Genomic DNA, 27560 nt, shown 5'->3' with positions numbered 1-27560 from the left:
TGCTGGCAGGGGGGAGACACAACGGTGGGCAGGGCTGTAACTAGAGGCATGGAGGCCAGGAGGCAATGATCAGGACAGAAGGAATGAACAACCAGAGGAAGGCCATTTCATCAGGGGAGGGAGAGACGTGAACACATTCCAGAAATAATGTTGAGAAATTAACCGCCAGGAAACATACATACCCAGGCGGAAAATATGCCTATCCCCTCTGACAAGCAAAAGTCTGATGTTTGTATCATTTGTGCTTCACTGCCTGCCCTTCTCACGGTCCCATCTAGAAAACCGGCCCCACCTGTGGACCTACAAGGGGCTGATGGAAACAAGGGTGGATGTGTGACATCACGACAGTCAAGCCATGGCCGGCCCCTCTTGTGGCCTGGTTCAAAGAAGGGCTTCACTCATCAGTCTGTCTTTAGAGACACCAAACATTGGGGGTGCAGAGCTGAAAGGTGCTAGAAGAAGGACCGGGCTGCTCACCATGTTGGGTCACCTGTAAGATGAGCAGGGAGAAAATGCCATTCGGGGCAGGAGGATGGGGTAGCATCAGGAGAACAGTAAGGAGGTGACACCAAGTGGTCTTTAGGAGTGAAAAGAATGGCAAGTCGCTGGGTTCTGGAGGCTTTACTTGCCGGCTCCTGTTCAGATGAAGCCAAGTGTCCTCTCTTTGTTCCCTTTTTGTCAACAATCTCCCATCCTTACCTGTCCTGACTCAAGCCTGTTTCTATCTCTTCCATCCCCAAAGTCTTAATTAAAACAAATCCTTTAAAAAAAAAAAAAAAAGTCAAAAAAGGAAAACACCCCCGTAGAAAAAATGGACAAAAGACATGAACAGGCAATTCACAAAAGAACATAACTAACCAATTAACATATGAACAAACGTTCATCCTCACTTGTAGTCCAGGAAATGAAATTTGGCAAAGATTTGGAAATTTATAATAACGGGAAAATGTCGTTCATTTGTGGTAGAAATGCGATTGAGTGACCCTCTCTCTCTAAACAGCAATTCGGCAACAACTAGCAACCAATGCCCTAAATATTCCCCTGCCTATTGACTCACCAAATCCACTTGTGATAATTCATCTTGAAATAAAAAACCACTTCTGAATTGATGGTATTTGTGAGCCAAACTTGAGCCCAGAAAATACAAAGATTTAAATACTGAATAAGGAGTTTCATTGCAGAGTTCCTGATGGGAGCAAAAATTCAGACACAACATAAATGTTTAGCAATAAGGAATTGATCAAATTAATTATGGGATGGTTACACAGAGAGAAAGAGAGAGTACCACTATACATGCATTAAAATAACAGGCAACAAAAATATTAAACAAACTGGACATTGTGGCTTTTTAAGCTGAAGACATGTATGTATGTATATATGTATGTATGTATACATGTACGTATATTTGTGTAAACTATGACTCTTTTTTTTTACGTTTACCTATTTATTTTGAGAGAGAGAGCAGTGGAGGGGCAAAGAGAGAGGGAGAATCCCACTGTCAGGCTCCACACTGTCAGCACAGAGCCGGGTTCAGGGCTTGAACTCACTCATGAGATCATGACCTGAGCCGAATCCAGGAGTCAGACACTTAACCAACTGAGCCGCCCAGGCACCCTGAACCTTGTCTTTGTAAAATAAAACTCAACTATATATATGCACTTTATATATGTACCTATGTCACGTGCACACCCCATATAGCATACGCATGTATGTACAACTCAGGAGGTCGGTCAATCTTCAAAAAAAAAAGGTCTAGGATATGTACATAGTATATATGCTATGTGTGTATATATATATAAATATATACCAAATATTAATATGTATTAGTATATTTTATGTTTCGTGTGTACAAAAATGTCAATAATGATTTTCACTGAATGGTGGAATGCAACATATTTTTTTTTTCTATACTCTAAAGTCTATAATAGACATGTAGGAATTTGATAATTGGGACGAAGTTGAAAGATGTATGACCCGGAAGAGCTGCAAACAACTGGACCCAGGAGAAGATGAGAAGCCCCGGCTTACTCCCCATTCCTTGCGTCCCCCTCCCCTGCTCTGCACCCAGGCTTGGCTGTGCTCACACGGCTCTTGACCTCACCCCTCCCTGCCTGTCCTCATTGCCACTGCTCTATTTCAAGCTCTCCGCAGCTCTTGGCCAATGCTGTTGCAATGTTATTGGCTTCCTTCCTGCCTGCCCGTCCTGCCACCCTCCTGTCCCAATCCTTCACCCACCTGCAGCCAGAATGAAAACCACATGATGCTTCCCTGTGTCCCCCATTTAGAATCCTGTGATGGTTTCCCTTTGCTGAGGAATAAAGTGCAATTTCGTTAGCATGGCCTGAACGCTCCTCCACGATCTGACCCCAGTGAACCTCTGGGGCCTCATCTCAGGAGCAGAAAGGTGCACACCTCCGTCTCAGCCTGCTCCACATCCCAGCTCCCCTGCTTCCTCTCCTTCTCGTGCCTCTGTCTCTCCATCGGTACCGACCTCGTGGAAAGCTCTTCGTGCCTGGCACCGGGGAAACACTCAACAAACGTTTGCTGCCATTACTAGTTTGTTAGTGCCTTGCACACTGATTCTTGTGGGTCAAGGGAAAGAACAACCTGGAATAATTTCCAGGTTTCTGACCTTGCCATTAGCTGGGGAACAGAGCCATTCGCCAAACACAAACTCCGGGGGGAAAGAGTCTCGCCCAGTTCAGTTGCAGATGGGCTGAGGCAGCTAGTGGATAGGACTGGAAGGAGGAAGGACATACAGCTCAGAAGGCAAACCTCAATATGCCCTCATGGGAGGGAGGGGGAATGCGCCCCTACCACCCGTCACCAAGATGGAGTCATACTGAGGAGTGGAGTCCCTCCAGCTCACTGTCCCCGAAACGGGGCCACGGAAGAGACAGACCATCCCCGTCACCCTCCAGTGAACCCCCATTATCTCTCAAGATTGGAAACAGTTCTCTGATTTTTTTTTTTTCTATGGGACACCAAAACTGTTCTGTATCAAGATATAATAGGACAGCCATGTGCTTTTTATAAAACTGATTACAGAGATCAGATGAAAGAAGTTGATGAGGTCAAAATGCATTTCAAATTCCCTCCTTTTTCTCAGCCGGAGAAATGTTTTCTATTACCTTCGTTAAAAGTTCACCACCACCTGATAGAAATCTTGAGAAAGGGTGTGCGTGTTGCTAAATTAGCTCTAAGAGAAGGTAACGTGGAGTAGAATAAATCTGCATTCACCATGAGCCCAGGTTACCCAGACTTCCAGAAAGGGGTGGAATCAAGGAAACGTTTGAAAGGGGCTCGTTGAGGGAGCCGGAGTGGTGCCCGAGGACTCGAACCAGAAGGGGCCTGGAGATCTTTCCATGGACATAATAGTTATAGCATGTTGGTTCTTTTTCTTTTTTTTAACTTTTTTAAATGTTTATTTTTTGAGAGTGAGAGAGAGAGAGAGACAGAGGACAAGTTGGGAAGGGGCAGAGAGAGAGGGAGACCCAGAATCCGAAGCAGGCTCCAGGCTCTGAGCTGTCCGCACAGAGCCTGACGTGGGGCTCTAACTCATCCACAGAGTTCGATGTGGGGCTTGAACCCATGAAACGTGAGATCATGACCTGAGCTGAAGTTGGATGCTCAACCAACTTCACCGCTCCCAGGCACCCCGCATGTTGGTTCTTATATACCATTTCACAAACTGTAGAGGCCTATGCCATGTCTTACTCATTGTAAACCCCCTCGGAGATTTTTAAACCAGATTTTAAGGAGACTAGATTTTTTTCACCGTAACTATATAGTCGCTCATTTATTCATTCAACAAATACCCACTGGGAGCCAGGCCTTTGCTCCACACCAGACATACAAAAGACACAGTTTCTGCCCTTGTGAAACAGTCTGTTGTGGAAGGGGCAGGGGGCCACAGGTAATTTATGAAAACCCTAACGTAGAAAATAAAATCATCTGAACTTTCCTCAGAATTAACAACTCTTACCATCTTGGAAAAGAGACTTTCCAACATTTTCTGTACGTTAATACAGAAGGTAGATTGGTGGTCACAAAAATGAAATAGTCTGCATCCTAAGACACAGTCTATTTTTCTATGGAATACTGTTTGTTTTATTTCCTCAAATATTCATCTGCAAGTTCACTTTCAATAGTTGTATGTCTCAAATTCTTCTCCGGTATTTTCATTCACCAGTCAGGAATTTCTTTTCAAACTATGGTGGTGCCAGCTCCTTCAATGGGAAGAGGCATGAGGACCTCACAGGCTTTGCCGGAAGGATGAGAACACCCAACTCCAGTTCAATGGCAAGAGAGGAAAAGATCACCTGCAATGCAAAGCTGGGGGCACATCCCAGAGGCGTAGAGAAGGGTTGGGGCCATTAGGGAGGACTTGGACCTATGGCCGAGCTTAGGTTCAGGGGGTGTAGGTGGACATTCAAGCCAGAAAAAAAAATAAAAATTCAATGGGGCGCCTGGGTGACTCAGTCAGTTAAGCATCTGACTTTGGCTCAGGTCGTGATCTCACGGTTGATGAGTTTGAGCCCCACGTCAGGCTCTGTGCTGACAGCTCGGAGCCTGGAGCCTGCTTCGGATTCCATGCCTTCTTCTCTCTCTGCCCCTCCCCTGCTCATGTTCTGTCTCTTTCTGTCTCAAAATAAATAAAAACATTTAAAAAAATTTTTTAAGAAATTCTGGAAGATGGAGTATTTCTCTCTTCTCCTCAACTTCCTCCTCTTTAGAACCCTGAACACTTGTATTATACCTCCATAGCCCTGCAGCTTTGCTAATTCTGTCCCCAAAACTGAAATGCTCACCACCTCTATCTACAGCTGTCAAAATCCTGCTTTTCCCGTCCCCGCAATGATGTGAGATAACCCTAGCTTTCGTCCCCCTGCGGTATCCGATCACGGTTTAGAAGAAATCACACAACTTCTACTCTGAAGAAACAGATGAATCCAAGCAGAACCACATGGGGAAAAGTGTGCACAGAGTGCACTGAAAATAAAGTAGTGAGAAAACTAAGGATGCCCCAGGGAGTAAATACAGAAATTTAAGGAATGACAAGCTTGGATGTTTCCAGCCAAGATAGTTCCAAGTGGTAATATAAGGAATCAATTGCAGAAATATTCCCGAGTCTATGTCCGTGGGTCTCGAAAAAAACTTTCATCCAACACAAGTAAGACTTATGATCCACTCCCAACAGTCAAGCAACTTGGAAGGAAGAGGAAGAAGGAACATTTGGACAAGTTCCCCAGGAGATTCTAATATGGCCCCTGCCATCCCCTACAGGGAACTAGAGCTCTGTACCATAGATATAATGAGCTGTAAAGGCATGGTTAGTGCTCCAATAAGTTAGATCCAAGATTTTCTAATAGCTTCAAGGCTACAGAAGCACTTTCCTGCTGCATACCCATATGCTGAAAGGAAACTCAGAATGTTTTTTCTGCCAAATGAGCTAGAAGCTAGAAACAACCCAAGTCTCCACCGACCGATGAATGAATAAGCACAGTGCAGCACGTACAAACAATGGTATACGACTCAGTCATAAAAAAGGAAGGGGATTGTGACACATGATAAAATATGGATGAACCTGGAAAACATTATGCTAAGTGAAATAAACCAACACAAAAGAACAAGTACTGTATGGCTTTACTCCTATGAAGTACTGAGAGTAGTCACATTCCTAGAGACCAAAGTGGGATCGTGGGTGCCAGCAGCCACAGGGAGGGGGGATAAGAAGGTGGTGTTCAATGAGTAGAGAGTTTCCATTGAGAAAGATGGAAAACTTCCGGCATGGATGGCAGTGATGGTCGTACACCAATGTAAATATGGTTGTTGGCACCTATGCCACTTAAAGATAGTTACAACGCGGGGTGCCTGGGTGGCTCAGTCGACTGAGTGTCTGCCTTCGGCTCAGGTCGTGATCTCTCGGTTCGTGGGTTCGAGCCCTGCGTCGGGCTCTGTGCTGACGGCTCAGAGCCTGGAGCCTGCTTCGGATTCTGTGTCTCCCTCTCTCTCGGCCCCTCCCCTGCTCACACTCTCTTTGTGTCTCAAAATGAATAAACATTAAAAAAAATTGTTTTAAATAGTTACAATGGTAACATTTGTGTGACATATATTTTACTGTGATAAAAAATTCACTCCCAAAATAAATGAGCCAAAAGTCAGGAAGCACTGTTCGCTATTGCTAAATCTCCAGAGAACAAAGGAATTCAGTGTTTGAGTAGCAAGGGTGGTCTAAAGCCATACCACCCTGAACGCCCCTGATCTTGTCTCAAGTAGGGCGGGTGGATGCTACTCCCAGTTGGGACGGTGTGTTCAAGAGACTCCTTCTCTTGTCCAAGGAAGCCCTGAAAGCAAAGCATTTGGAAGAGTGTAAAGTAAGGTCCCCTGCTGCACAAATTCTTCTTAAAATCGTTATTGAAATAGAATCGTACGCACAGTTTGGATTTCTCTCAGAAAAAATTCTTATGGGGCACCTGGGTGGCTCAGTGCATTAAGCGTCCAACTCAGCTCAGGTCATGATCACGCAGTTTTGCGTTCGAGCCCCGCGTAGGGCTCTGTGCTGACAGCTCAGAGCCTGGAACCTGCTTCCAATTCTGTGTCTCCCTCTCTCTGGCTCTCTCCCACTCATGCCCTCTCCCTCTCTCTCTCCCTCTCTCTCTATCAAAAATAAAATAAACTTTGAAAAATGTTAAAGAGAAATTCTTATAAACATGGAGTTCCCTTGGCAGTTCTAATGGGTCTGAAGTATTTTCTTACTGAAGTGTCGTAACACCATGTAACACCAGCCACCTCACCATAAGGAATTCTCTGAGTAATGAAAGCAGAAAGTTAAATCAGTGGCACTTACAGAGATCTTACTAAAATATATTGTGCATTTATCTCATGACACAGCAGACATAACCTATAGAATATTATTTAACTTTTTCTTCAAGACTCAAGATCACAATAATGCCATAGAAATAGAAATGCATAGTAAAGTATATGTGATAGACTCTGAGCTCTTTTCCAGTCCCTTACACTTTAGGGACACAATAGGGATTTTTTAATACTTAATTGGCTGGGGCAGGAAGGAAAGAGCCTAGAAAATGCTTTCTTGAAAATAAATTGACTTCATATTTCTTACTTGCTTTTCTTAAAACTGAGAGAGTGGCTCAGAAGGAAATTTTTAGCATTATATGCTTATATTAGAAAATTTAAAAGGACTCAGGTCAAAATCGAAGCTTCCACTTTATGAAACTAGAAAAAAGAGCAAAATAAACCCAAAGCAAGAAGAAGGAAGGAAATAATAAAGATAAGAATAAAAATAAACTGGATGGCTCAGTTGGTTAAGTGTCCAACTTTGGCTCAGGTCATGATCTCACGATTTGTGGGTTCGAGCCCCACGTCAGGCTCTGTGTTGACAGCTCAGAGCCTGGAGCCTGCTTTGGACTCTGTGTCTCCCTCTCTCGCTACCTTACTCTGCTAGTGTTCTGTCTCTCTCTGTCTCTCAAAAATGAATAAAAACGTTAAAAAATTTTTAAAGAATAAACAAAATTGTAAAAAAGGAAAAAAACAGGAAAAATAAATGAAACAAAAAGCTAGTTCTTTAAGAAGATCCATAAAATTGATATATTTCAAACCCAACTGACAAAAGTAAAAAAAAAAAAAAAAAAAAAAAAAGGCTCAAATTATCAATACCAGGAATGAAAGAGAGGTGATCAATCTAGACAAACATCACAGATATAAAAAGAATAGTAAGAGAATACTAAGAACAATTTTACTCACATAAAGTCTTCACTTGAAATGAAATGAATCAATTCTCAAAACCACAAAGTACCAAAACTCATTCAAGAAGAAGCAGAAAACCTTAATAGTCCTACACTACATAATTTGAAATTGTTGTTTAAAACTTTCACAAAGGAAAACCCTCAGATCCTGATGGTTTCAGTGGTGATCTCTACCAATCATTTAAAAAGAAATAACACTAGCTCCACACAATCTCTTAGAAGACAAGGGACTATTTCTCAACACTGTTTTTGTGACACCTGGTAACTGAACCAGACAAGCACTACAAGAAAATATAACTACTAACTAATGTATCTCATGAACATAGATGCACAAATTCTAAATAAAACGTTATCAAATCAAATCAACAGATGTAAAATAATGTACTGTGACCAAATGGAATTTGTCCCAGTAATGCAAAACTGGTCCAGTATTTGAAAGTCAATCAGTTAAGAGTATGCTAAGAGTATAAAGAAGAAAAACTACATGGTTATATCAATTGTCACCAAAAAAATGATAAAATTCAACATCCATTCATGATTTAAAACAAACAAACAAAAACAAAAACAAACAAAAAAACCTCTTAGAAAACTAGAAATAGAAGTGATTTCTCCAACCTAATCAATGGCATCTACAGAAATACCTCCTGCAGATATCACTTAATGGTGAAAGATGTAATATCTCCCCTAAGATGATGAACAAGGAAGATGTCCACTCTCAATGCTCCTCTTCAATATCATACTGGAAGTCCTTGTCAATGCAGGAAGGCGAAATGATGGAGTCTCTAAGGAAGTAATTAAGGCTAAACGAAGACATAAGGGTGGGATCCTGATCCGATAGGATTAATGTCTTCATAAAAAGAGACATCAGAGAGCTGGGAGGAGCATTTATAAATCGCATATCCAACAAAGGATTAGATCCACAACATGTAAAAAACTCTCAAGACTCAAGAGTAAGAGAACACAACCCAATTTCACGATGGGTGAGACTTACATAGACACTTTACTAAGATCTCATGTGAATGTCAAGTAAGCACATGAAAAGGCACTCAATATCATTAGCTATTAAGCACCTGTAAATTAAAACCCAGTGAACTAATCCTACACACCTATGAAAATGGCTAAAGATAAACCCCTCATAATACTGAGTGTGGGCAAGGAGACAGAGCAGCTAGACCGAGCATTGCTACTGGGAATTCAAAATGGTACGGAGAAAAACAGTTTAAGATTTCTTTTCCAACTTAAACGTACCCTCAACATGCACATTTGATCCACTCTTAGGTTCTCTCCCTGAAAAACAAAAAAAGAAAAAAGAAAAGAAAAAAAATTATGTTCACACAAAAATCTGTGTGTACAAATGTCCATAGCAGTTCTATTCATCATCACCAAAAGCTAGAAACCATTCAAAAGTCCTCCTACTAATGAATGGATAACAAACTGGTATATTCACAACCATATTACTAACCATAAACAGGAAGGAACGAACTACTGGTGTCCACGGCATCTTGGATGGGTCTCAAAAGCGCTCAAGGGCACTATGCTGAGTGAAGGAAGCCAATGTCGAAGGGTTACCTGTTTCTCGATTCCATCTATCTGGCATTGTCCATAAGACAAGCCTGTGATGATGGAGGGCAGACCAGTGGCTTCCAGGAGTCCAGAGTGGAAGACGGTAGGACAGCAAAGGAGTGGCAAGAGGTAGGTTTGGGGGTAATGGAACTGTCACGAGTCCCGACTATGGCAGTGGTCACACAACCCTGTACAAGGCTTTAACATCCACAGGATTCCACAGACAAGCCTGTCAATTTTATTTTACATTCATTCAGAAAAAAGAATCTTTTAAGAAATTGAAATCTAACAAGGATGTCTTTCTACACAACGAATGGTAGACTCAACTACTGAACCACCTCTAGCGCAAGGCCTCCTTGTCCAGCACATTCTATCTTCTCACTACCATTTTCCACGCCCTTTGATCTTTATCAGGACTCAAAACACTCTTTTATGCTTGCACCTGTAACTATCTTAAGACCGACGCTGTTTATTAGACCAAGTACGACGTTAATTAACATTTTGTGTCTTGCATCCAGATCAGCACACCAGTCAGCCCTCCAGATGAACTCTTTTTGTAGATGACCCAAACGAGTCGTCGCAGTTTGCTCGTTGCTGGAGATACTGCCGCGAAACGCAAGAGATCTGTCTGGGGCAACTGCTGGCATAAACGGACCTCACACATCTGGGTGTTCAGCTTTCTGACTCGCATCGTTCCGGATTCCTAAGGATTTCAGGATCCAACATGCCGTATGATCACGCTGCGTGTACTGACATTTAACCCCAGATACAATTCTCAGGACTTCGTAAAACACATCTAATAAATAGGCTTTCTCAGGAACCCATTGCTATCAGGTGCATGTTTTAAAGGCCTTTCTTAACGGCTATTGCTCAAAAAGTCGGACACTTGGATAGTGGCACTCGGGATACCTGTTTACCCAGACGCTGGATACTAATGGGCCTTTAACACAGAACAAGAATCCTAACAGGCGCCTACAACGGAGTGACAAACAGTGGTTAAACTCCTGCTAAAACTTCCATTAACGGCCACATCTTCTTTTATTCCTTCTTTAAAACTTCAATACAGATGTAACCCAAGGGGACATTTTTTCTCATTTCACTGCCCGCTGGCAGTCTTCTCCAGGAACGCTCTGCACAAGTGTGCATTGTATATTCAAGGGCAATTAAGTTGCTAATAGTCAGCTATTTCCAAAGTCGTCTGCTGCAGATGATGATATATTATGGAACATCTGATGCCAGAAATGTAAGTGGGGAAAGAAGGCTATTTTTTCTTTAACTCCCCTTAATGAGAGAACCCAGCCTATCTGAAACAAAGAGCTGAAGTTCTGTACTAAAGTGCTTCGTGTTGAACCCACGGCACAGGAGGCGTTGCCGTGCAAACTGGCTTATTACGCACACGGGAAAAGAGAAGAGGCTAACGTATTTTTTCCCATTTAGTCGTACCAAATATTCTGCATCTTTCCTCACAAATTCCTTCTACACAACACTTAAGATCAGATGCTCTCCCTACCCCAGATAGAGATGTCGGAGCTCATTAAGCCCTTTCTTCCAGAATCCTAATTCTGTGCTTGACTGGTGCTTTATTACAGATAAGAGAATCATTCAAAATTACAAGACACAAAATGGGGCTCTTCTGAAGCCATCCCTTACACCACTTGAGGGGGAAAAATACTCTTATCAAGCGCAATTTTTTGGCAATAAAATGGACACAAACATTTGTTCGAAGTTCTGATAGCCCAACTTTACCTCGCTTCCTGGACAGCACCGAATGCGCCACGTAAATAGCTGTGCAGATTTCTAGAACCCTCCCGTCCCACAGACAAGCTTCCCTGAGTCCCCTTTTCTCTGTTCTTTGCTAAAAGCCGGCTGCGCGCCTGCTCGTCTTGGACTCCAGGGCTCCCTCTGCTGGACTGCAAGCACACTGCCCCGCCAACTGTGACCTAAGACCAGGGTCCCTCTTCCCCTCCACCCCTGCACAGGTAGGTCCCCTGTGGGACCGAGTCTCCCTGCTTGAAGCCAATACTGTCTAAGTGCAACTTTTCATTCCATTCGGCTTTGATGTTCCGTCCTTAGGACAAATACGCTGTGCACATTTGTTCGCAGATGCTCACGGGGCATCCCAGAGAGGGCAGCTGAGGGACCCACGTGAAAAGCAGATGTCACAGAAGGCAGGTGAAGATGTGCAGAAGGCAGCGTGCTTCCAGGGAGCGCCTTCTGTCATCCTCACTGCCTTCCTCCCATCAGGCTCTTTCCTTAAAGCTTCTGACAATCACATTCCATTCTTCCTGCAGATGCCACATAGGAGAGAGGAGTCCACTTTCAGAAAAGCTGCCATTTACACCAGCAGCTGAGATGCGGGACAGAATCCTTTTTCCTAGAAAGGCCTTTCCAGAATCTTCCCACTTACGGAACAGCCACCCCACCTCCCGCCCGGAGCCCGAACAGCACTGCCGTAGTGAGCCCTGCCTCCCCCAAGGCCAGCCCCGATTATGGGCCAGATCACAGGGGGCCGGTTGCTTGGCCTGCAGCAGAAACGTGAGTGGGGAAGCAGGTTTCTTTTGTCCTCCGATATTATGCAAATAAGCAAATCAAATTAAGTACCTGAGGTTTTTTTTTTTTTTAATTAAAGGTTTTGATTAGATGCGGATCTGTTGTAGGCAGAAGAAGAAGAAATTTTATTCCAACACCCCAGATACCCAGGCTTTTCTGCAAGTCTTCAATCAAGGCAGGTCTGCAAGAATTATGGGGAGCCCGTCTTTTGATTTCCAGGTGGGTGGGCTCCTGGGACAACAGGGAGGGATGGGGGGGGAGCACCGAGCCTGGGGATAGCAGGAGAAAGAGAAGGAGTAGAACTTATTTAAAAGTCAAACTCAGCCGCTCAGCTCCTGTAGAATTTCCGTGTGTAACTCCACAGAAAACAACAAGCGCCAGTCCCTCCTTATCCAGGAGGGGTTCACGAGGCGTGGAAACCACAACCTGAGCACAGGAAGCTCCCACTGCCCCAACCCAGACCAGAGACCAGATTTTGTAAGAGTAGCCAATATTACAGCTGGAGGGTCTCGCAGACCACCACCTTCACCAGGAGGCACTTGTATCTGCCACACCTTTCCGAGGGATTGTGTTCTGCAGAGCAGACAGAGGTAGGCAGTAGGCCCGGGGTGGGACTTGCATCGTTGCAGCTGTCCACAAGCTAGTCAAAATAGTTCTTCTCGATCAGCAGAAGCTGACTTCCGTTTTCCACGTGTCGGGGCGCCGTGCCAGGCGCGTCCCCTTGTCCTTCCCCTTGACTCTCACTCTGTGAGGCGGATACGATGCTCTCAGATTCACTCCCCTTTGGAAATGAAGCAGTGGAGGTCTAGGAAGAGTCTGGAACAGGGTCAACAGGCAAGAAGCTCGGATTCAAAGCCGATGCCACAACACTGCCTGGCACCTCGTAAGTGTGCAACAAGTGTTTGTTGAGTGAGTAAACGAATGAATGAAATGTGGGGAGGCGAAGCTGAGAACGGACACGGGGATAATTATCAGGCAGCGAAAACTGGCCATTGCAAGGGAAGACACTACGACATAGGACAACGGTAGCCTGGGTTCTAGTCCGGTATTGTGGAGCCAGACACATGGTCTTAGACAAGTCAGGGCTGCCCAACCCTCTTCTCTTGTGCTAATTGGAGCTGTACTTTGGACAGCCTTAGCTGGAAAGTGGCATCCTGGGTTTTGTCCAAACAAGTCACGTGGAGCCACTCTCAGATGGCCAGGTACAGCGTAGCAAATGTTGCTAAAAGCAGCATCTCTGGGAAGCTCCACATCAGAGCCGAGCACACAATCCAGAGTCAAATCACCATTTGGAAGAAGAGTCAGCTGATCAGCCACAAAGCCTGTGAAACTGGTGAGCTGGGGAGTTGAAGAGGCAGTTCTCTGACTTGTCTCCCAAACCCACACCCACCACGGTAGGACACTGGATACAAAAGTCCTGTGTTGTTCTCATCCCGTTCCGAAAGGACACCCACAGACACCGTTTCATTCTCTACCTGCTTGAAACATACAGACCCACAGGTTAAAGAAATAGAAATGGCTGATAAACACATGAAATAATGTTCAACCTTTCTAGAAATCAATTAAAGAAAAATTAAAATAATGAGATACCATGTTTAACCACCAACCTGATAAAGATCAACACAACAATTAAAGCCCAGCATTGATTAGGGCGTAGGACAAATGAGATGCTTCTATATTGCTGGTGGAAATACAAAATGGCACAGCCCTTAGACTTGGTAATTTGGCAATATAGGACGCAAGCCATTACAATGAACACCTTTGACCCAACAATTGGAAACAAATGGTAAAGAAAGAATGGAACCGGAATGTTTATTGCAGTACTGTTTACAATAGCAAGAGGTGGAAACAGACTCAATATTCAACAGTAGAAGTCTAGACCGATAAATAGGATAGAATATTCTATCATTTTCAAGGATGAAGAGATAGCTTAATGTATTTGCATGGAAAGACATCTGGGATATTTATTAAACAAACAAAAAAACCCTTCCAAACAGCATGAATAGAAAGAATTATCCAGGTAGAGACCCAGACAGTCTATAAATTACACTGCCAACTGATACCAATAGTTCTTTCTAGGTGATACTACGATGGGGGATTTTCACTTCTTTTACATTTGTAGGTATTTTCTGATAATGTTATAGTCATGTGTCATTTTCATAATCATCAAATGAGCAAACCAATGAAGCTCTTTTAATTTTGTAAATCTAAATCGATATAGTGAGAGTAGCCACAAGCTGCCTGGAAAAAGAACAGGTATGGGGGCGCCCGGGTGGCTCAGTCGGTTGAGCGTCCGACTTCAGCTCAGGTCAGGATCTCATGGTTCATGGATGTGAGCCCCACGCGGGGCTCTGTGCTAACACCTCAGAGCGTGGAGCCTGCTTCCAATTCTGTGTCTCCTTCTCTCTCTGCCGCTCCCCCACTCACACCATCTCTCTCTCTCTCTCTCTCTCTCTCTCTCTCTCTCAAAAAATGAATAAAACATTTTTTAAAAATTGAAAATGAATAGGCATAGTTTCTAAATTACCAGAATAGTCTTTTTAATCAACAAAGGAAATGTGATCATTATAGCAAAAAATAAAAATAGGAAAAGAAAAAATAAGACAAAAAATACATTAGGAGTCTCATGCTCTACCGACTGAGCTAGCTTAGCTGGGCGCTAAGACAAAATATATGTTAAAATGAAACATCAACATACAATACAGAGAGACGTAAAGGTAAGCTATCCATTAACTCGAAATGTAAAGCAAGACCACAGGAGTAGCACATTAGCCCCCCCACCGAGCTTGCCCCTGGCCTTACTGTAAGAACCTTACTGAAGGTTCTTACTGAATGACAAGATTAAGTCTGTGTGTCCCAGTGCAGAGAAAGGCAGAGCAAAACAGGTCACAGTACAGAGAATGCAGACACAGATCCAAGAACTTATGGGAGTTCAGAAAAGGAAAAGGAAATATTAAGTTAGACTCCTAGGTATTACCCAGCACCAAAATGAAATTACACAGGAGTTAACATTTTAAATACAAAAAATACATCGTTAAGTTCTTAAAAGGAAACATACATAAATATTTTTGTAATCTTGGAGGGAGAATGTCTTTTTAAAGCATAACACCACAACAAAAACCACAGAGGATAAAGTGGATAGATTTTGCTATAAAAATTAAGAAATCAACAAACAAACCAAAACTTTGGTTCAGATAACCACACTTTAAACACAGATAGGAGACAAAAATATTAAAACATATGTTCATAACGTGCCTGACAGACCATGGTTTTATCCTCAAGATATAAAGAGTTCCAACAAATCAATAAGAATGGATATGAGTAGAAAATTATCTAAATGGCCAATGAACATACGAAGAGACGGGATGGAAGACAGTTCTGACCTCCCAGACTAGTAGCAGGAAACAGAACGCAAATTCCAAAGAACCTCATTATCTCTTTTTTTTTATGTTTATTTATTTTTGAGAAAGAGAGAACATGAGCAGTGGAGGGGCTGAGAGAGAGGGAGACGCAGAATCCGAAGCAGCTCCAGGCTCCGAGCTGTCAGCACAGAGCCCGACGGGGGCTCGAATCCACGAACCGTGAGATCATGACCTGAGCCGAAGTCGGACGCTCAACCGACTGAGCCACCCGGGCACCCCAAGAATCTCACTATCTTGATTGAGGCCATTACTTAACTGCATCAAGAAACCTCATGTGGTTCTATAAAATGGGTATCAACACAGAATTTTCACCAGAAAAATCACATGCGAATGCATTACTTTCCTACAGCTCCTGTAGCAACTTAATCTCAAACTTCATGGCTTGCAACAACACGGATTTATTATCTTGCAGTTCTGCAGGTTAGAAGTCCAAAATCAGTCTCACTGGGTTCCAATCAAGACATAAATAGCGCTGTGTTCCTCCTGGAAGCTCCAGGGTAGACTCTGTTCCCTTCTCCTTTCCAGCTTCCAGAGGCCCCTGACCTGACCTCCCTTGACCTTCCTCCATCATCAACACCAGCAGCACAGCACCTACCAGTCCCTCTCTGACTCTGACATTATGCTCCCTTCTTCCATTTTTTACGGACCCATGTGATTCCATTGGGTCAAGCCAAACAATCCAGGATAATCTTTCTTTCTCAAAAATCATTAACTTAATCACATCTGCCAAGTCCCTTTTACTATGGAAGGTGACACGTTCACAGTATTTCAGGATTAGGATGTGGACATCTTTGGGAGGGTGTCCTTCTGCCTGTCCACCCCAGGGAACTAAATTAATCAACGCATAAAAAGCATCAAACTCAGAGCTTGGCAAACAATACTCAATGCACTCAAAAAGTGTTAGCTGTTATCACAAGTTATTAATACTCAAGGACATGTATGATATCTGGGACTGATAGTGACGGGGGAAAAAAGCCCCAAACGTGGCCAGTGCATGAGAATAAAACAAGAGCAGTCGTCGAGGACGCAGCCTGTGAGCAGGCTCTGAGTCCATGAAGACCCTAAGGCAGTTGTTGGGCACACAGAAACCCAACTCAACATACAGGGATATTTGTTGCAGCCATGTCTATAAGCCACAAATATTCATTGAAAAAAAAAATCCCAAGATATCTATGGAATACAGTGCGTTCACCCAGAATCATGTTGTAGATGTCTAATTATCAACCTAGAAATCATTTCACAATATGCTAGCTGAAAGGTAGGTTCTGAAAGAATGACCTCTCATTAAATTCCATTTTTGTAGAACACACGTACGTGTTACTATGTGCGTCTTGCACGCCTGTGCAGAAAAATGCACACAAGTATTACCAACCGGGTGGTAGGCCGGATGACACTGTAGGCTTTGGAGTGCACTGAACGTTTCCGCCCACTGGCCAGGCATGCCCGGCTTCGCAGAAGAGGCTTCTCCCTTCTTGGGCACCAGCCACCGTGCCGCGGAAGGAGACACCAGGCGGCTAAGAGCCAAGAGGCCCAGTAGCTTCGCCTGCATGCGGTTTTTCTGCAACTCACTCTGTACCTCTACGGAATACTTACCCTCTCAACCCTCACGGGGTTGTTGTTGGGGCAAGATGAGGAAACCAGAAGATGATGTGAGAATTAAGACACCTAGACATGTTCCAGAAATTGTTCCTCTAGTAACCTGACCACAATTGAGCCCCACCTTCAGAGAGCAGGGGCCCCGGTATCTCCCTCGCTTGGCACAGTAGTGAGCTTGGAGGGGGGGGTCACGCACCCCACCTACTCAGGGTCCTGCCGCACCCACACACCCACACCCGGGCTCCCTCCGTGCCTGGAGAGCTCCCACTTCATCCGCCTGACGCAGTTTAAATAATGCAATTGCTTCCCTGATCCAATCAACTCATCACAAGTTGTCACGGGGCTGGCACATCTCACACGTCTGCCGACGTGACATGGCCCGTTGTCAAGCCAGGGACCGGCCGAGGTGATGAGAGATTAATCCCACGGGGGAATCTCTAGGAAATGGTGTTTGGCAGAAACAGAAGCCTCAGGATGTTCCCATTCAACGGGCAAGGGAGCTGGAGTATTTACACATCAGATCCCGAAGTCCTGGGTCGAAGGGGCACAGGAGGGACAGGGGCATTGGTCCCTCAGCACTTAGGCTCTGCCAGAGGGAAACCCACGGGCAGGGGAGCAGACGGGGAGGCAGGCTGTCCGACAGAAAGAGGCAGACGCTGGTAGCCGGAACGTGGGGATACGGGAGAGGCGCCCCCACAACAGCTGAAAATCCACAGTGATGCAGGCCTCTGTGTATGTCCTTGCTAAATGTCTGTCTCCTTAGGCAGCAAACTCTGTGAGGGCGAAGGGGTTTTGCCCTGCCTTCTGAGGCCTGACCCAGTATGAGCTACACAGTGAGACCCTGGACGGAGGTTTGCTCAGTGAAGCAATACATCAGTCCGTGAACGAGTGAATCTCCACAGAAGCTCTTGTCTAAACGGTGCACGGTACCAATCAGATAGTTTGCCAGAATTCTGGAACACGCTTGAGTTACTAATCAACTTGAATCATCGACCACCAGCACTTCTCAATTCTTGCCGCCTCGTCTGTGCTGTGGGTTTGTCCAAATAACACAGCACATTCAATTCCTAGGGTTTAAAGTAGATGAAGCTGACCAAGTAGCAAATTTGCCAATGAAAATTCCAAGATATTCCCACCCAGGGGCGCCCGGGAGGCCCTGTCAGTTAAGTGTCTGACTCTTAATCTTGGCTCAGGTCATGATCTCCCGGTTCGTGAGTTCCATCCCTGCATCAGGCTCTGCGCTAACATCGAGGAGCCTGCTTAGGTCTCTCTCTCTCTCTCTCTCTCTCTCTCTCTCTCTCTCTCTGTCCCTCCCCCACTCACACTCTTTCTCTCTCTCTCAAAATCAATAAACTTAAAAACAAAACAAAACACAAGATATTCCCACACAGCAGGCACTGGCCAACCACGGCCTGCAGGCCAACTCCAGGCCATGAGCTAAGAATGAAGTTCACATGTTTCAATCACGGGGAAAAAAATAATAAGATGTTTTCTCACGTGTAAAAATTGTACGAAATTCAAACTTCAGCGTCCACGAATGAAATTTTACGGGAACACAGCCGTGCCTGTTTGGGTATGAATTGTGTCTGACCGCCACGGCAGAGCTGGGTGGTGTCACCGAAGGCAGACCCCGTAAAAGCTGACACTATTTACTCTCTGGGCCTTTGCAGAAGTTTGCCAGGCAGCCGGGCCCCCGACAGGGCAGACGGCGCGCCCCCCTGGTGGGCCGTGGGTCCACACGGCCTGGAGAAACATGCCCCTAACGCAGGCCAGAGGTCCTCCCAGGCACAGATGCTCACACGACTCCACCAGCCCCCACGAGACCCCAGCCCAGATCCCCAACAGAATCTCCCCCAAACTCCACCAGTGGACCCCTCTCTCCCGTGGCCACAGGAATATCAAAGCCGCACGGACCCTTCCTCCTGCTCCTTCCTGAACCATTCCCATGTCCCCAAGCGTTTTGCTGACCAGGGAAACACAGCCTCCTTTCCACCCACCCCATGTCATCAAATTCTCTTAGTTCCATGCATCCCTATTCCACCGACAGAACGTAACACCGAAAACAGCACCAAACCCGCATGACCACACACAGAGTTCTTATGAGAGACATTTCCCCTGAATATTGCTTAATCTAATAATTGTCCCTGTTTTAATACCATCAATTTCCCTCCTGATCAGTGCTACCCATCAGGAAGTATCTTCAGGTAATTAACATTTTTACATTTTTAATTATGAAATCTTTCCTGAGCTAGCAGGGTGTCAGAGATTAGAAGCATCAGGCATCGACGATGCCGAGATCTGAAGGTTTCCCCCAACCAGAAAATCAACTCGGGCTGTGGGCTGTGCGATGCCCGTCGCTAAAACGGAGCTCAGCGTAGAAACGTGTGCTTTGTGGGCAATCTTGCTCTAGAACTCGGATTCCAAAGGCAAATGTAACTTTTGTAAGGGTGCACCTGCGGTCGGCCTTCAAGGGCACCAAGCAGGCACCCCCCCGCCTCCTTGCAGGTGGAGCCCCTCCTGATGGCATGTCAGGGTGACCTCCAAAGCCCCATCTGGCCTTGAAGCCACACTTTGGACGCTTTCCTCCCTCAGCTCCGCCTTCTAGCTCATGGCAGCCGTCTTTCCCCTGCATCTTGTTTGAAAAGTCTATTTAATACCTTTGTACCTACCTGTCAGAAAGTTCTGGTTGTTCTCCATTTCACATACTTCTGTAGAAGAAGCATACCCCCATAGTAACGTCACAGAAGGCCGGGAAATCAGGGCCTGAGTGGAGAAGAGAGCCCGGAAACCATCTGCTCTACAGACGTACGTGGCCTTCAGGACGATCTCCGCAGTCTCAACTTCATCTGAAACCTCCTTGGCTTCAACCCCCGCCGTTTGGCAATCCAAAGGCCACGATTGCGCCACTGGCTGGTCATCACCACTCTGTGGGAAGGGCAGGAGAAGGATGCTCTGAGCCCAGGCAGGCTTCTCCGAGACCAGGTCCAGTGGAGGGGAGGCCACACTGCCTTCTCTCCCTCTCAAGGGACATACCACACCTCGCAGACAGGAGGTCCTCCTCCAACGTCTCTGTCTCTGCCATCTCTCCCACCCTCCAGTCTCTGCCCAAGACACGGCCCTTCCGATTTTCTCCTCCCGGGCTCCCACTATTGCCTTTATCCCCCAGGAGCAGCGGAGATGTCCACTGGCTCTGACCCCACTTGCCAGGGCTCCGGAGGCCGCTAAATGCAGCCATACCAACCAGCAGGTGACAATGTCTGTTTAAGGGAAATGAAAATGAACTGAGAGACCCAGTCCTGTTGAAGGGGGAAAAGCTTCTCCTTCACTCAAGTTCTCCTGAAATGCGGTATTTCCCCCTGATCCCAAAAACATTCAGATTGGACTGCTAGTGAGTTTCGAGCTACGTGAGGCCAACAGGTTGATGCGCTGACTTGATAATTTGATGACAAAAAAGATTAACTTGCCTTTTGCCTGGTCTAAGCCCTCTCACACTCGCCATCCCACGTGCACGTACGACCGCAGACAAGAAACACGTCGTACGGTCATGTATTTAAGCCACAGTGCGAAGAATGTTTGTTTCAGGGTCTCCACGAGAGCAAAGCACACTGCTGGGCATCCAACGGTTTCCCCGGAGTGACTGAATGATAAGAGGAATATAAGGAGATTCATCATAAACGCTCTGTAAAAATGTATTCTTTAGGCCCCCATTTTTACATCAGTGGTTGAGTTTCTTAGTTTGGGTATCAGGCAATACATCCAGTCCAAAAGATGTAAGAAAGAATCTCCAGAAACCGATTCACTGGGAGGAGCTGGATTAACGTGGGAAGATAGTAGTTTTAGGAAGAGTTCACAGATCTCCAGAATGAATACTGGCTGGGCACTGAGTGCCCAGGACAGAGAAGTCAGAAGATGCCGCTCTCAGCAGAAGGGGCAACTTGTCTTTCCAGACACCGCTTTGCAAGCTGTCCACGCAGTAAACCACGGTACTTTCAATTACACGTCTTTTTGAAATCACCCACAACCAATTAAAGTCCCGTAACCATCTCCCCCCGGCCCCCAAATGAGGTGCACGGCCTTACCTTTGGGCGCCTCTAGCTGAGACGGAAGAAAAAGTAAACTACCTCACTCCCAACGGTGTGTTTTTAACTGGGATTAAATTGTTAGACAACTGGGAGAATGTGTCCCAGGGAAAGCCCGGGATCCCAAATCATAGTTACTTTGTTTCATCCTGTGGCCAAAGGAAAGGGCAGCTGGCTAGAACCAGGGGGGGGAGCCAGAGGCCTGGACAGTCAGCTGTCCCTGCACCCCTGGGCCGGTGGCTCTCCTCCGGCCGCTGTCCCCAGGGTGTAGACAGCCGGCCTCCCCATCCTCTTTGCACCAGGGAGCCCACCTTTTTCTAAAGAGAAGCAGCACGTCAGGAGACAACTACTCCTTCACAGAGACACTGGAAACTCCTAACGTGTGCAAGCTGGCCACTTTGCCCTAGTCAGCAGGTGGCCACGGCCACCTTGCACAACAGTGCCTACCTACAGGTTCAGAAAGGACCAGAAGCAAGTCCAAAGGCCACGAGCTTGATCCCGCCCCTCGCCAAGCTGGTTTATGCAAGGCCTAAACGTCAAGGAGAGACAAGTCGATGCGCTTAAAGTAAACAAAGCTGTGTGAACAATACCTTCCGTCCTAAGAAGTAACATTTAATCCGGTGTTTTAAAAGATGACACTTGCAAATCTGGCTAAGCCATGTATTCAATTCTGTTCAACTACTGGTGTGAAATTTTAATCAAAAAACTAGAGAGCTCATTCAAAAAAGAAATTAGTGAAAAAACTTTGGTCGTCTCTCATCAGTGAAAACTGATTTAGTTATGCAAATTACTGCTATGAATATTAAGCCACGATGGAAGGTCTTTAATGAAGGGATCTTTTGTTTTGGAAATGCAAGGGTATATGCTTTAATTTCTTGCTAATTTACTGTTCTTTGATAATGTTCACATTTTCCCCAAAGTGGCTTTGCTGATGGGTTTAATACTGTGAATAGAACTACAGACCAACAATACTGGTTTTGACAAGCCTTTCCCCTGTGTAACCGTGCGCCGTGATTTACAGCCCCTTATGCTCAATTCTATTAGGGTGAATTTTGTCTACAGGGCTTTCCCTGAAATGAATTCTCATTTTAATGTTAGCCTCCTGCAGTTTTTAATTTTTAATCTGTAATATGAAATTGCAAATTTTACAAACATCATTTGAAAAAGCCACCAGGACAGAAACGAATGCCAAAGTTTACATATTGCCTAATTAGACCATTATGAGAGGCAGCTTATCAATGTCACGCCAAAGATCATCAAAAAATCCAATTACTAATTTGAAAAACACATATATTTATAGGTTCATTTTGTTTAATTCGCATCCGGTTAGCTCAATAATTGTTTTAAAATTGTATTAAGGCTAATAATTTGGGTTTAGCTGGGAACATACCTGCAGAGCAAAGGTAGCGCCTCGCTGCCCGCCGCGAGTGGCGGTGGCGGCCGTGGCCAGGGACCTTCCCGCCACAGAGAGCTCCTGTCCCTGGGTACTCTAGAGATAAATCTTTTTGAAATGAAAAGACCTAGCAGCACCTTGCCAAGATGGCCAGTTTCCAGTGGGTCTAGCCCCGGGCATTCTCCAGATAATTAGGAGTAAGTAGAGGAGATAAAGAAGCCAGCGGAGGACGGGGGTGATGTAGGGTCCTCCCGGGAGCAGTGGGCAGAGATCACTAGTCCGAGGCTCTGGTCTGAGTCATCGCAGAGAAGCAGGAGAGGCTTCCTCGAGCTTGTTTGTCACAGGAAATACCAACACGTGCCAAAGTGTAAAGGACCACACTGGGTACCGCGGGTCCCTCTGCCCAGGCTCGGTATTCAAGTCATGACTGGTCCTGATCCTTGGTCCCCTGCCCGCCTCCGTCCCTCCCTCCTTCCCACACATCCTGGAGAACCTATCATGCCAACAGCAGACAGTTGGGATATACCTCAAAGTAGCAGGGCTTTTAACCTGTAAAATAGCATTATCATACCTAAAAACTATGAACAAGAATTCCTTAATAGCCTTAGAAGGCCAGTTAGAGGTCTGCTTTCCAGTTGTCCCACAAACGTCCTGGACGATTATTTTTTACAGTTTGAGTCGAGAAGCAAATTAAGTGTCACATGCTGTAATTGGCTGATGTTTAATTCCTACGTTTCGTCTCCCTCTCTCTCGATCTGTTTCTCTCTCTCTCAATCTTTCTCTCTTCTCTTCTTGTCTCCGTCTCTCTTGGATTTATTTATCTATTGAAGAAGCCAGGGCACTTTTCCCCTAGAGTTTCCCTCTGGATTCCGCTGATCCTGACCCTAGGGGGACCCCACGAGGCATTTCTACACTCCCCGATGCATGTCTTGGAACTCGGTAGTTGAATTTATCGCACGTATCCGGACTCAGGTTTGATTATTTTGGTAAGACCACTTCACAGGAGTGTATACTTCCTCCAAGAGTTACATAAAAGCAGGAATTTTTTTTTTAATTCACTTATTTGTTTCTTATTAACAAATGAGCATTCAATGTAAACAGTAAAATAATTCAAAAGAAGAAATACCCTAGGATATGTATATATATATTTATATATATATATATATATATACACACACACCCTTCCGTGTATGTTACCATCCATATATAGTGTATTTTTCTTTCTTGTATGTTTTCATAAAATAGGATCACACTGCACAGTCCTATTTTCGAAATTGTGTTTTCCTCACTCAACCACGTACATTGCTTGTTAAATCCCTGAACTGTTACGCCACAAGTGATCTTTGCCATTCTTCATCTTATTACAGCAGTTTCTCAAAAGAGTCTAGAGTTTTAGATAGATTTTCAGCGCCAGACTCAAAATCTCGTGTGCATTTGGAAGCATTCCCTAATTTGCTGATTCCACATTCCAGCTTTCAAATTAATGAAAGTAATCATTCCTTTTGAGCGTGAACAATGCTTTTTTACAAGTTAGGAGAAAACAGTGATCGAAGGTTGGCATTTTTCCCTCCCATGAAATACTAACACTGTCCCCAAGGTTGGCACCAGTTTCCTGGAGCCCGAAGCTGTGGGCAGTGGCTACACATGTTCCTTGAGATTTCCCACAGCTAAGCAACACGGCGAGACCCTCATTAGCCCTAATTCCTGTTCTTTTCGGCTGTTCTGTCTCAAACCACCGGTTTCCCTAAGCCACGCTGGCCCTCCGCGGCCAGGCTCAGAGTCCGGGAATCTGTGGGGTCCCGGAGAGCATCACTGGGGAGCGCGGCGGGCAGACACCAAGAGGGCACGGGAGGGAGTGGAAACCCCTTGTGGCCTCACATAGGTCAACTTGTTTCATTTCACCCCTTCCCAGAGAAGCTGGCTTGCTCCTTCCACAGGTCGGAAAATGAGGTTCAGCAAGGGTAAGAGAACCACAAGAGACAACACGGCCTCATTCCGAAGCCTGTCCTTTCTAGCAAGCCTCCAACCCGAGTTCTCAGAAATCGGGATCTTCGGCCAGAGGAGCGGAGGATCCCAAACCTGGTCCAAGATGCCATCGGGACGCCCCCTGGTGGATCAGGACCAGCCCCACAACGTTAGAACAACAGGCACCCACGTGCCCACCTCTCCTTGGGCGATTTTTTCATTGGCTGCTCGAGGGCCAGATTCGGGGAGGAGTTGAAAACACCAGAGGTGAAGTCACAGCTGTGCCGGGAGGCTCGCTAGGAGGTCATCCCGTCCCCTCGTGCTCGGACAACCCTGCAGAGTCCATGCCACTCCATCCGAGGGATGGAAACCCCGAGGCTGGCTAGCTGCCAGAGACAGGGGAGCTGGGATCCAACTCAGCCTGAGCTCCCGGCTCTTTACCAGCTGTGCCAACCAAGGACAAGCTTTAGCAGGAACGCCGTGGTCACATGACCGGCCCCCAGGCTGCAGTTCTCCCTCTCCCCCCCCCCCCCCCGGGTCCATCCCCAAACCCAGTCACTTCCCGCCGAACTGGGGGTTTGTGCTTCCTGTGCGGCCGATACCTGGGACTCCTCCAGCAGCCTGGAAGTGAGGCCCAGGGGGCGGCGCCTCTGGGAGCCCTTCATGGTTGTATCCCCCGAGGTCCCAGCAGGACCCCGGGGAGTAAAAGGAGGACCAGAAATGCTTGCTGAGATGCCTGCTCCTGTAAGAGGTGACGGCCTGCTAAGCGCGGTGACTCGGTAGACACTGCGGGCCTCACGCACACGCGTCCAGCTTGCCGGGTGAGCAAGTGTGTGCGTCCGCATCTGTGCCAGCACATTCCAGGTCACGGAGAACAGACGGAGAAACATCGAGATGGACTTTGGGATTTTTAATATATTATTCAGGCCCATTCAGGTCATTTGGTCACTACCATCCTGCCATTATTCCGTGATCTTCTCCATTTTTCCATTTCCCTCCCTCCCTTTCTTTCTTTCTTTCTTTCTTTCTTTCTTTCTTTCTTTCTTTCTTTCTTCTTTCTTTCTTTCTCTCCCTCCTTCCCTCCCTTCCCTTCCTTTCCTTCCCTGAGCTTCTCTGTCTTTCCTGTCCCCTTCCTTCCCTCCTTCCTTCCTTCCTTCCTTTGAATGAAATCTTGAGTTCCAGGGACTCCACCATTGCTAGAAGGACGGGTGGGGCTGGAGGTCGCTGTCCGCAGGGAGGGTGGGTGCTGGGAGCCCCCACCAGAGACGAGGGAGCAGGCACGAGGATGGAGAGCTGCAGAGCCACTTCTCCTCCTGTCTCTCCACTTGTTCCTTCCTTCCTCTCCTTTCCTTTCTACTCATTGCCTTCTCCTCCGCCGCGTGAGGAAGGCTGCCAGCGAGGCAGCCTCTGACGGCTGCACACCTAACACGCGGGTAGGAATAGAATGAGCTCGGCCCTGAGTGCTGTGCCCAGAACAGAGGACTTCATTTCCTGGGGGTGCGCTTAGAGTTTCTGAGGAGGGAAGTGACATCCAAAAAGTTCTGTTTTAAAAGGCTTACACTGGGGGGGCGCCTGGGTGGCGCAGTCGGTCAAGCGTCCGACTTCAGCCAGGTCACGATCTCGCGGTCCGGGAGTTCGAGCCCCGCGTCGGGCTCTGGGCTGATGGCTCAGAGCCTGGAGCCTGTTTCCGATTCTATGTCTCCCTCTGTCTCTGCCCCTCCCCCGTTCATGCTCTGTCTCTCTCTGTCCCAAAAATAAATAAACGTTGAAAAAAAAATTTTTTTAAAGGCTTACACTGGGGGCACCCGGGTGGCTCAGTCGGTTAAGCATCCAGCTTCGGCTCCGGTTGTGGTCTCACGGTTCATGGGTTTGAGCCCCTCATCAGGCTCTGTGCGGACAGCATCGGGCCCTCTTGGGACTCTCTCTTTCCTTCTCTGTCTACCCACCCCTCCCCACTCATGCGTGCTCTCTCTCTCTCAAAATTAAATAAATAAACATTTTAAAAAGTACAAAAGGCTTACTCTGTCGGCTACACTCACAACTCACGACGTGCAGGAAAGGCAAGGGTTTGGGAGGAAAGAAGGCAGTGAGCTGTAGAGAGCGGGTGGAGGTGCCCAGTCTCTCGGCTATGAGGGCCGAAGCGGGCAGGTGACCGCACCGACAAGGACAGAGAGGCTGGGAGTGGACAAGTGGTAAGACCCAGCAGCCAGCGCCCCTCCCGCGGGGACCCTTGTGCGTGAAGGTGGCCTCGGAGAATCACAGAGGGCTGGGCCTGGAAGACACGGTATCGGGGCGAATGGACACAGCAAGTCCAAGGAAACAACCGGCCCGAGGCTGTGTCGATGGATCAGTTTGTGGGTGTAAACTCGTAACCCAGGGACTGCAAAACTGCCAAGGGCCTTAGGAATCATCTAGGCTGCTGGCTTTTGCACATGCCCCTGGGCCTCCCCTCCCCGGGGACCTCAGACCTGGAAAGGGGCTCCAGGGAAAAGCTGAACTGGGGAGGTCTGCTTCGCGCCCCCTCATTCACGCCACCCCACTCAAAATACACCCTGCCTTTGTTCGTTTCAATAAAGGACTTCGTGAACACAGAAAACAATGGGAAACCACTGCAAGGTTTGAAGATGGAAACAGAGATCCAGACAGAACAGTAATGGCCCTTTCCTCCACCACAGCTGGGTTGGGATAGTTCTAGAACAGCCGAGCAGGTGCATCCGTGGTCACTTGGGAACCTGGGGTCCAGTGTTCTTGCGTTCCTTTGATAATCAGTGTGTGGGCCTGCCGGGCCCCTTCACCGCTCCGAGCTGACGGGATGCAGGTGCACAGGGCGCTTCCTGAGAAAGGGAGAATCAAGAAACACCATGACTGAAGACCTAAGTTAGAATAGGAGCGAGAAAAGGAACACGAGAATGAGGCCGAGGGAATGGAGAAGGAGAAAGTGGGGTCGTGGGAGGCCCTCTGGCTCCCTTGTTCCAGACTCACTTCATTTTTCTGTTTTCTCCATTTTCCGTTTCCATCCATTACTTTGCAGACACTGAAGGGAGGGCCAAGCATAACGGCGCCGAATCAACCTTACTCCTGCATTGAAACCATTCGCAAACCCCAGCAGGAGGCGGCCTGACCCACCTGAGCGAGCCCCACCCCCGCCTGACACACCTGAGTGAGCCCCGCCCCCGCCTGACACACCTGAATGAGTCACACCCTCCCCTGACACACCTGAGGG

The sequence above is a fragment of the Herpailurus yagouaroundi genome, unplaced genomic scaffold, assembly GCF_014898765.1.
Source record: "Herpailurus yagouaroundi ecotype Mexico unplaced genomic scaffold, PumYag 163, whole genome shotgun sequence".
Classification (NCBI taxonomy): domain Eukaryota; kingdom Metazoa; phylum Chordata; class Mammalia; order Carnivora; family Felidae; genus Herpailurus; species Herpailurus yagouaroundi.
The sequence above is the reverse complement of the archived record's forward strand: the minus strand, read 5'-3'. Positions refer to the sequence as shown.